General features: G+C 37.3%; 1 long non-coding RNA gene across 2 annotated transcripts; it reads left to right on the top strand.

Annotated features, from left to right (window-relative positions):
* Nucleotides 1–457: 457 nt before the first annotated feature.
* Nucleotides 458–8,682, top strand: LOC139130893 (uncharacterized). 2 transcript variants are annotated; one of them, XR_011552008.1, is made up of 5 exons: nt 458–1,902; nt 4,013–6,353; nt 6,524–6,602; nt 7,016–7,115; nt 7,236–8,682. It is a non-coding gene; the product is annotated as an uncharacterized lncRNA (long non-coding RNA). The 2 variants fall into 2 exon arrangements; XR_011552009.1 differs by lacking the exon at nt 458–1,902 and having other exon boundaries at nt 3,919–6,353.
* The last annotated feature ends 2,395 nt before the right edge of the window (nt 8,683–11,077 follow it).

Below are 11,077 nucleotides of genomic sequence, written 5' to 3' on the forward strand. Positions count from 1 at the left end.
TTGCCTTTTAAGATCAAGGTAAACAGATGCAGGCCACATCAGTTTCATTTTTTTCACAGCATTTTATTACAATGATGAATGCAAGAATGGGTGAACAAGTAGAAACACGTCAATAATGATAAAACAGCATATCAAGTCATTATGTATTAATTTGCTTTTAAAAAGGCATTTTCAATTCTTTTTTCTCAAAAAACAGCCTCAAATAACAACAGCAACACATGTTTTAACATTCAACAATACACTACATAGATTGCCATATATCCAACAAATCCCAACACAAAAACACATAAAAGGGTTGAACTTTGAAATTTTCTCGATAGCAAATACTGAATAAATCTGCATGGTTAATCGTTTTTGTGTAGCAAATTTCAAAGAAATTGGACAAGAGAATACAGATTTTTTGACCATGAATGGCATAAATTGCCCAAAAAGACAAATATTGAAATTTCAACACATCTATACACATCCGATCAATTTGGACATGCTGCTAAAGAGAAATAGATGTTTTGATCAAAAAAGGGCAACAATTGCTCTAAAAACACAAATATGCAAATTTCACTATATTATTTAGCTTATTTTAGCTTCTCAGCTTGTCAAAATCAATTGTAAATCATGAGATATGCATGATGTTTGGTGGGGTGAATGTAGACATTTCACCACGCAGTAGAAAGGGAAGCCAGGAAACCAAAATAGTCAATTTTCAAAACTATACGAAGCTACTGAGGAGCAAGAAGACGGCATTTTCACAATTGAGTGTACCAACTTTTGTTCTTGAGTGTTACGGAAAAAATTCTAACAAACTATTTTACAGTATATATTTACTCTTGTGATAGCTTTTTGAGTAAGATTTTCTGAGCAAATCAAAGCAAAAATTACAAAAATCGGACCATGTTTGGCAAAGATATGGCATTTTTTGCGGTGTGAAAATGGTCAAATTTGACTGTTACGAAGGTACATTGCATTTTTCAACTTTAAGAAAATGCTGTTTTCATAATGTAAACTCTAGTAAAGGTACATGTTTTTTCTTTCTGTGTGGTCTTAAGGATGTCTAATACAAGTAGTAAGTAACGCCATGGTATGCTATTCACCAGTTGATGAATGCCATTAATAAATCCAAAAATAGCCCATCGTTACGGATTTTTTCGTTTTTCATTATGGACAATTAACCCAGTGTATAACTTGGTTCTAATCTATAGTTATTTTGTAAAATGTTGTTAAAATCCATTGCAGGCATCTGTTAAGTACTGTAATAAACTCTACTGTCATAAGCATCCATTTGTTTATTTTCAAGAATTTGCCAAAGACTATGCCTAAATTTTCCGGAAATTTACGTAGTGTCCGTACCCCACCATTTAATTCTACACCTATATTAGGCTTTCAGCAAACAAAGATAAAATACATATTGTAGTACTTTGCATAGATGAATGACATATGCATTCATCTTAGACAATCACCATTTAAAAAAAAATATATGAATTATTGGCAAAATGTAGTGTCTGTACCCCCCCATGTAGTGTCCGTACCCCTTTTCCAGTGGATTACACTAATTTGGATTTGACTGAAGTAAAATGTTTGATATACAGCCATTGCAATTCTGGGTGGTTAAGTTATAATGCAACCACACATGATCAGTGTAAAATCAAACACTGAAATGTAATTTCTATCCACAGAGAGTTCAATAAGGTTATTTTGGGGTCAACACACTATACTGGTACATTTTTGTGCAGGTGTTTTGACCTGAGTAAAAAAAGACAAAATGTTTCAATTTTGCTGAGCAGCACACCTAGAAACAAAGCACATAAACCCTGACAGATAGATACAATGTTTCTCACCCCCTTTTTTCACACTGCAAGTAAATTTAACTTCAGTTGAACCCCTGCATTGAAGGTGTGCTTATCAGAGGTGAGTAGTCTCTAGATTTTCTGAAGATCGTGTGAATTTTCCAATACGTATGTGTCTACTTTACAACCATGGACAACAATCTATGCAAAAAATAATATTCTCTTCTGTTAAATTAGTTGATTTTGTTTTCATAGCTAGTGTTTCCATTATTCAATGGCATGCAAAATGTTCATATGTGAATGAATTTTATTTAAAATTTCCAAACAGATATTTTATAGTTATAGCAAAGTATTTATAGGCACATAAGAATGGTACACATATGGGATTGTTTTTGGTATTTCACATAACAACTAGCTTACTTTGCAAGTATAATAATGACAATATTGCATTTTTTAAGTCATGATTTAACCCTTTTCCTGCCAAGTCGGTGAAAATCCGCTTGAAATTCGGTGTAGCCAGAATCTAAGCACTGGTGACCGTTATTCTCCCAACCCGGTGGAAATCGGGCCCTTTTTGGGTACTCCCTTTCCTGCCAAGTCGACGGCACTACCTTTTGCTATCCCCTGTGCGTTTAGGGGTCATCCGAGGAGAGGTTTTCTGACAAGGAACGCCTTTTCCCCTCGAAATGGGTTCGCAGGGAGTCGATAGACAGGGAAAGGTGCAGAAACCTGTCCGCCAGTCCCCCACACCCGAGGGGGGGCTGGGTTTTTTTTACCGCTTTTTAGCGGACTTGACAGGATAGCATGGTGACGTTTTCTGGCGGAGTTGGACGTACTTGGCTGGATGGCACTATAGAGATTGCTGCCGAACTTGACCAACTCGGCAATGCTAATCTAGAAGGCTACCTCTTGCAAATGACTTGGCAGATATGCCGATGGTGCGAGACGAAAGTCACTTATTCAGTTGTGCGTGACTGAAAATGAGAACGTATTTTTGACGGGACGGCTCGACTTGTTCCTCCTATGGAACGGATATGAACGACTCGGAAATACCATTACAAACTGGTGTCCGACGTACTAAGCTGGGCGTCAGCTCTGCAAGTTCAAGCCAGGCAACGTCCTTCACCGCCTTGGCCGTGCCATTCAATGGACGTAGCTTTGGATTTTTTATTTATTCCATCGTCCGAAGTATTGGCTCTGGTTTGCAGGCAAACGTATCCTCTTGCCGACGCATTGGTAACTACGTACGCTGTTTGCGTACAGAGAATTCAAAAGGTGACATAAGGTCAATATGCTACGGGGATACCGCCTGCATTTAGCAGGGACTGCTTTTGTTATGCAAACCAGCTAGCAGTACAATATGGCTGCCAGGCATGTGGACACGTCGATGGCTAGAACAATGGAAGCATATTGCGTTGTACCCATGCATCGCAAAAGTGAGACTGACGACTTGGGTGTAGTGACTGGTTATCACTGGTTAGCTGCAGCCCAAGCCATGTCGGTACAAACCCGTACCTGACTGAGGACCACTCGATTAAGTCAGTAATGAACGGTAACACTCGTAAACCAACTCCCAACTGAGCTGGCTAAACTACGTGGAGCTGTGCTTCAATGGCTCAGCCATGTCGTTAATACAACGGCAAAAACAGTTTTTTGTGCTACACTGCCAAGTCGTTGAAGGTACGTATTCAATTGACCCTACCCTGGGGAAACAGGACAGGTTTGCCGGTGCTGCTGCACCCCTAGCACGACCCTCAGGGTCTCTGACTAACAGACGAGTGAGGTGATGTTTGTGCCTAGCGGACGTGCGTAATACTGAAGGAGTTTATTTCCGAAAAAATAAACATGAAACGGCAATAAAATGACGCACTCCCAGGGGCAAACAAGCCGGTGACCTCAATTTTTTTCTGCAGTAACCCTTGAGCTCCTTCCCCTGTCTACGGGCATGTAGAAATTATCGAAGTCTAACACGTATAAGTACGGCTAAAACAACCCTGAAAATGGGCGATTTCTGCCAAAATGCCTGGCAGGATAACATGCAGGAGAGCCAATCTTTTGCAGGCACATATTATGGGGCGTTTTTCTACTGACTTGGCAGGATAACGGACAAGGGCGCTTGGCAGGAAAAGGGTTAATGTGCATTGTAGAAGGGCTGAATTGTTGACAAGGGGGTGTACGGACACTACAGAAGCATGATTGAGTGACAGACAACATATCTAAATTTATTTCAGTGTCTCACACATAAGAAATGATGAATACTACAACAAGGAAAAGAAAACATAATGCAGTAGGTGTAACAGATGTACAGGTTAGCAAGAATACACTGAAAAAGAGACGACAACGCGCAAGTATGCAAAATGACCCTAAGCGTTTAGAGAGAGCCAGAGAAAAAGATCGTTTAAGAAAAGCAAAGAGTAGAGCTGTAAAAAAGAAATATCTTGAAAAGCATCCTAGGCTACAAAAAGCAGCCAGAGAAAAAAAGATGCTAGAAATGAGAAAATACCGTGAGAAGAAAAAAAGGTTAAAAGAAGTGTTCGATCTTGAAAGAGGCAAATCAGATGCAGCGAAAAAGAGAGAAACTAAGCAAAAAGACCGGCTTACAAAAAATCTTAAGATGTTGCATAGACAGAAAGAAGTTCAGAGGGTTAAAGCATGGAGAATGAGAATTAAATTTCAAAAACCATCAAAGGTTTCTGAAGATAAAAATGTTTTCTCTTCGCCAACGGCTGAAAAACAAGCGGTCAAAAGAACAAAAATGAGTTTACCAAAATCACCCATGAAAAAAGTCAGAGTTTCAGAAAAACTTCTCAATTCCCCTAATTCGAAAAAAAAGCTTGAAAGCAAAGGATTGTTAAACTCATGCAAAACCCAAAAAATGTTCTGATTATCAACAATGTTGTTGATTGTCTGCGACAGAAAATCAATGATGTCAAATACAGTGGTGGGGCTTCTATACATAGGCAAGCTGCATCTAAAATTCTGAAAAATGTCGTAAACAGATCAGGCAAGTATGGTACAAAATCAGCCATCAGAAAGAAATTTAATATTAGGCGAGAGTCAACTGTCACGGAAAAGGATTGGTGGAAACCCAACAGAAAAAAAGTGCGAAAAGATGCCATCCCTGAAAGCATAAAGGAACATGTGAGGAATTTCTATCTTAGTCCGGCTGTCAGCAGAGAAGTCCCTGATAAACGCACAGTTATCAAAATAAAAAAAGGCACACAGGTAATTCTTGCACAGCAACATAACATGACACTCACAATTCAGGAAGCTTATGCTATGTATAAGCAGTCACATCCAAACTCTAATTTAGGGTTCACATCCTTTTTCAAGCTGCGCCCTCCACAAGTAAAGAAAATATCAGAAACAAACAGACGTACATGTTTGTGCCAGCAGTGCTGTAATGTTGCCCTAAAAACTGAGGCTCTAAAGAAATTCATTAACTTGGAGTCAAAAGAAGATAGTCACCTAGTAATATCATCAAAACGAGACATCATTGATGAGCACTACCCTTTGTCACCATGATGGAAAACAACATCCACATTCAGCCTGCCTAAATAGGAGCTGCAACAAATGATGTCCTCATTTGATTAAAACACATTACAAAGAGTTGATCACTAAGAGTAAAACCAAAGAAATAAAATGGAACAAGTGGGAATATGTAAACATCCCTAAAGATGACTGCACCAAAAGAATTATATCCTGTGTTGCCAAAATAACCACCCTAAATGAGTTCATGGAAAAATATCAGGAAGATCTTGAAAAGCTACCATTTCATGTTTTCCGTGCTGATTGGCAACATTCTCAAATGAAATCATGTATAGAATGCCTACCTGATGATGAAGCCTGTCTAGTCATGGACTACTCAGAGAACTATCAGTGTATGTTTCAAGGAGAAATACAGTCAGCTTTCTTTGAACAAAATCAAGTGATTCTCCACCCTATGATGGCCTACTATAAACAAGCCACAGAAGATGAGACACTTCTGGTAAAGCATGCCATCATTGGTATAACAGATGATCAAAAAAAAGATGCTGCTGGTGTAAAATGCTTTGAAGATGCTGCTATCAACATCATCCAGGCGGAGATGATTGCTTCAAGTCTAAAGCGTGTCCATGAATTTACAGATGGCTGCGCCAGCCAGTACAAAGGCAAAAATGCCTTTTATGATATATCACATAGAAAATCCCCACAGATAATTCGCAACTTCTTTGAAACAAGTCATGGAAAATCAGTGTGTGATGGTCTGGGTGCAATTGTGAAAGGAAGCTGCTACCAGGCTGTAGTAAGTGGGCAAGAAATAATATCAAATGCTGAAGATATGATGCAGTTTTGTTCTAAAAAACTGGAAATAAAATCAAAAGTTGTTGCTGCACCTGACGGCTCAAAGACTATTTCAAAAATTGCATTCGGTGCGTAGCACAGGAGAAGCACTACATATAGATGTGAAGATATTGAGTTGCTACTGTCAAGGTTGCAGGCAAGATGAAACCACTTGTCAAAATGAAGACTATGTGTTGGCTTGGGAGAGAAGGCTGCTGCATGTACAACAGAAAAGTGGAGCATGTATATGTATCCTTTATCGGTTATGACACACTATTGTTTCACATTTTTGACACCTCCCACAATATAGAGTAGTAAAGTACAATTTTAAAATAAAAAAGTAAACTACAGATTGACAGCTATGTCACTTCATTGCTTGATCAAATCATACCATATTCCTTGACAAACCTCATGCACAGCTGCATGTACACCAACCAACTCCAGTGTCAGTAGTAGTGCGGCAAGTATGGCAAAGGAGGATACATGTACCTCTACCAGGTTAGTAGTTACTACTGGGAAATAGTAAGATTATAGTAGAGGACTATTTCTGGTCTTTGCATTTGAATCATTTACATTTCTTGTTTACTCTGAAATGCCCAGTATTTTGTCTTTACAATCTGTATATGACTGAAGTGCATAATGACTGCTGCTATTGAAATTTGGTGTGGGCTAAAATACACTTAATAGCAACAGTGATGATAAGCATGTCTATACATACACATGGTGAGTTGACAAACTGATGAGAAGTCTCGACATAAAACAAGAAAAAGTTGTTGAATACAGCTTAGAAATATTGAAAATCACCCCAAGTCACAGTTACTGTCCCTTGGATAAAAGCAGTATCATTTGCATGTTGACGTGTCAGTAGTATTGTATATAGATGGACTAATAAAAGGTTTTTGTCTTTGTAGCATGTTAAAACCACATTTGGGAGTTGAGCCAATTAAACCTGGAGATTTTGTTGCAGTAACACTGCAGTCCAAGAGATCTGTCAACATATACATGGCTGAGGTAAGCATAAGAGCTGAATATTGTTTTTTCAAAGTATTTGTTGTCATTTGAATATTGTGTGTTTGGACACTTTCAATGCTACTATTTTAAGAATCAAAAAGTTTATGTTCTTTTTAATAGGTGCTTGAACTATCAGAAGACTCTGAAGAAGTTTACTTGCGGTTTATGAAAAAGTGTGGATAAAATCTGTACATTTGGCCTCAAAAGAGAGATGAATCGTGGGAGCTCAGTGAATCGGTTGTGTGTGGAGTTGGTTTCCCTCAGTTGACAAATAAGAGAGAACAATTTCGTTTCTCTACACATGATATTGATAAGATAAAGACACTGATGAAGAGTAAATTTCATCATTTCAAGTAGACTGACATATTTCTACTTGAAGCAGCGTGTTATCTTGACAGATGCAACTGTAGTGTTATGGTGTGAGGTATATATGCTCATAAAAAAAGCAGTTGCTGCAGCCAGATTTTTTAAAAATCATTGATCTGTGGCTGTCTTTAAATGTCTTTTGTTCCGATAGCATGTTAAATTGACTGGTATTTGGCTTGTCAACACATATGTGCAAGCATAGTAATGAATTGTAAAATGAGTTTTAGTCCGGACTAATATTTAGTAGAAACAATTCTAATGCACATTTTGTGTAGTGTCCGTACCCCACTACACAAACTAGTTAACTGCAACTGTTAATCAGAGAGGAGTGTTAATATTTGAAATTTCATATGTTGATGATTTTACCATTTTATGAAAAAATCCTTAAAAGTGTTCAATTTATTCTTATTGTTGATGCAAAATTTATATTTCAGTGGGTTCTCTGAATATAATGGAACCATGAACCATAGATATAATTGAATAACATCTTCAATTAGTGACCCTGTGGTGAAAAGTTTATAATATAAGGCAAAACTGAATAAAAACCATGTTTCTTCATTAATTAATTAGCTGATTATTTGTACACTTGTTTACATGATCAGCTTCAGTACAAGTTTGCTTTGTGCTGGCATTGTAGTGTCCGTACCCCTTGCGGATACTTTATGAAATATTTTGATGAGTCTTTCCAACATGGACTAACATATGAAATGATGCTATATATCATAGCTATGCATGCTACCTTTTATCATTCTATGAGTTTGTGATTCACTGTGGAAGATCATTATGCAATAAATGAATTGTGTTTATTGTTCTTTCAAAAATAAAGTGTTTCCTTTGTTTTGCTTTGAAAAACAACACTGTGCACAACAAGATGGAATTCAACGGTTTTCAACAAAAGTCATTTTTGGTGTTAGGCTCACTATATTGATTTGCAATTGATGAAAGTATTGGATTTTCTCCACTAAATTTTGCAATGGTGCAGAATCTTTTCTTAATTTTCTACATTGTGTGGTGTCCGTACCCCATGTAAGGGTGCAATAAGGAAGGCCTGTTTATTATGGAACTAAGATAGTTTGTGCAACGCCATTTCTGCACTATATATGTGGCATATGTAGCTAAGTCTTGGTATGGTTTTCACATTAAAATAATGAGGTTGAAATTAGGCCCTTTTTGACCCCTACTTTGTACACTCAATTGTGAAAATGCCGAGACCATGTTTCAGAGGAAGATGTGTAATCCGAAAAAAATGCTCCCAAAGTGCCACCAAATAACACCATTTTTATCTCTATTTTTCAAAAGCACCCCCCTCCTGACCACCCCCCGCAAAAATACTCCCCACGTGCCACCAAATAACACCATTTTAATCTCTATTTTTCAAAAGCTCCAACGGCAGGAGGGGGACACTCCTCTCCTGACCTCTTCCCAGTGACCGCTTGCGTGGCCGCTTGTGGTGCTTGGCACCACATGTTTGCCCTCTTTATCTTCAAACAGCGACGAACGAAAAAAAAATTATAAATCTGAAAATTTACTCTGAAAAAAAAAATTTGCACAGCTAATCTCAATTGGAAAAAAAAAAATTTCAGAAATTTACAATAGTAAAAAAAAAAATTTCACAATTTCATTGTGACCACCCCCCCCCCCTCCCAAGGTCTAATGGTCCATCCCTTAATGCCCCAGGCTTTGGTAGTCTGTGGGACTACCCATTTCATTGATTTTGGTAGCCCAGGGAAAAGTTGGTAGTCTGTGGATGTGGGACTACCACTAATTTCAAGCCCTGACATATCTTTTACAACAAACTACATGTGCATCGATTTTGTCAGAGTTTTTAATAATTTAGTCATTCTTGTGACAAAATGTTATCATTATTGCTTAAATCCACATGTTTTAGGTCAGAATCAACAATGTCAGGAAAGTTATCTGATAACTTTATCACTCTCTGTTCTGTCCAAGATGATCGATTCACATATTTGACAGGGATCTGATACAGTATTAACAATTTGTGAGGAAATATTAAAATTGAAAACAGTGCAGACTAACTGAAAATTGATCAGAAATTCTTCACAATCATCTTTTGTGCTTTACCTGTTTTGCTTAATCCAGGAAAATTTACCTTATTAATATGATTAACTTATTCTGAATACAAATATCAAAAAATTTGAAAAGATTATCATTTACAGAGTCCCAAATTGAATATCATTTTGGTTATGCACTGTCTATTACACAATGATGGTAAAACATCCTGATGTTTACTAAAATCATGCAGTTTACTATAATTGCAAAGTCATTGGTTAAACTGTCTTTCTCATAAAAAGGAGAATAGTTCAATATCTGACTGAAGTGTCTCAAAGTAGATATAATTAATAAAAAAATGATGCATCTCATGAACTAAAACCCTTGAAGAAGTACTGTACCCTACTCATCTTCCATGTACTCCAAGTTCATTACAGCACAAAACATATGCACTTTTAAAGAAAATATTTTTGTCACCTTTCTACCAAAGAAAACCTGAGATTTTAGAACAAAGTTTATGAATTTTCTTTTGTCTAGTAATCTGGCCATGTAAAGTGTAAAGTTACAATTTTTTAAAACGAAGTTTCCTGTTACCAAACAACTTGACATATCATTAGGGTGAGTTGCCTAACTTCCAATAAATGTATGAAACTACAGGATAAAAAGTTTTATGGTATTTGTCAGGACTATGAAAACAGTATTGGAGCTGAGGTTTATAAGGTTATGTTCCAAAAGACTGTGAGATTGTTGTTGGTATATGGTCAGAACGGTACCGATGGTAATGATTCCAAAGGTCTTACATGTACTGAACAGCCAGGAGGTACCTCTATGCACGGGGATAGGACAACTCTTTTTATGATAGGACTTGCTTTATGGAACAACCAATATGAAATGATTTATCACATCGCCGATTACTAGGTTTGAAGACGTATGTTGACACAGCATATTACCATGACAAGTGACAGCAGCGAGTGAGCAGCGAAACCGCACTATCAATCATTTACCAATATGCTAATGAGCAGCAAAAGTGTAAACTTACCGAAAATCTGAATAACTGCAAGTCATCATACGTGTTTGTGATAATTTGTAGAGAAACGCTACAAAAGACCCCCAAGCCATAAAAGCTCCACAAGCTGTATATCTTTTGGCTATATTTTAAGAACTTTAGTTTTGTGGTTTCCCTACATTTTCTGCATTGAATCCCTAAACTGTAATTTAATGCCAAGTATTTAGTATATAAACACAACCTATATGAGTATAATCTACATTGCTATTGTTGAAAATTGTATTCAAGTCCGGACTAGAATTCATTTGTAAACAATAAAAAATGATCACTACACACATGCTGTGTTGACAAAAAGAATACTCGAAATTTCCACTACAGCCCAAAACGATGCCCATTTCTTAGGTATTCCGCGAAGCGTTAATAAGGTTATTGAGGTCAAATGTACGGGTCACATCCGTAGCAACACAAACAAAATGGCGGCGTACATGAGTGATCTCTGGAAAACCATGAAAAAAAAGCTGCGAGAGGCCAAATTTCTCTTTGTCGGCAGTAAATCTAACCGGTGCATCAGCCTACATGA

Source organism: Ptychodera flava, chromosome 4 (genome assembly GCF_041260155.1).
Source record: "Ptychodera flava strain L36383 chromosome 4, AS_Pfla_20210202, whole genome shotgun sequence".
NCBI lineage: Eukaryota > Metazoa > Hemichordata > Enteropneusta > Ptychoderidae > Ptychodera > Ptychodera flava.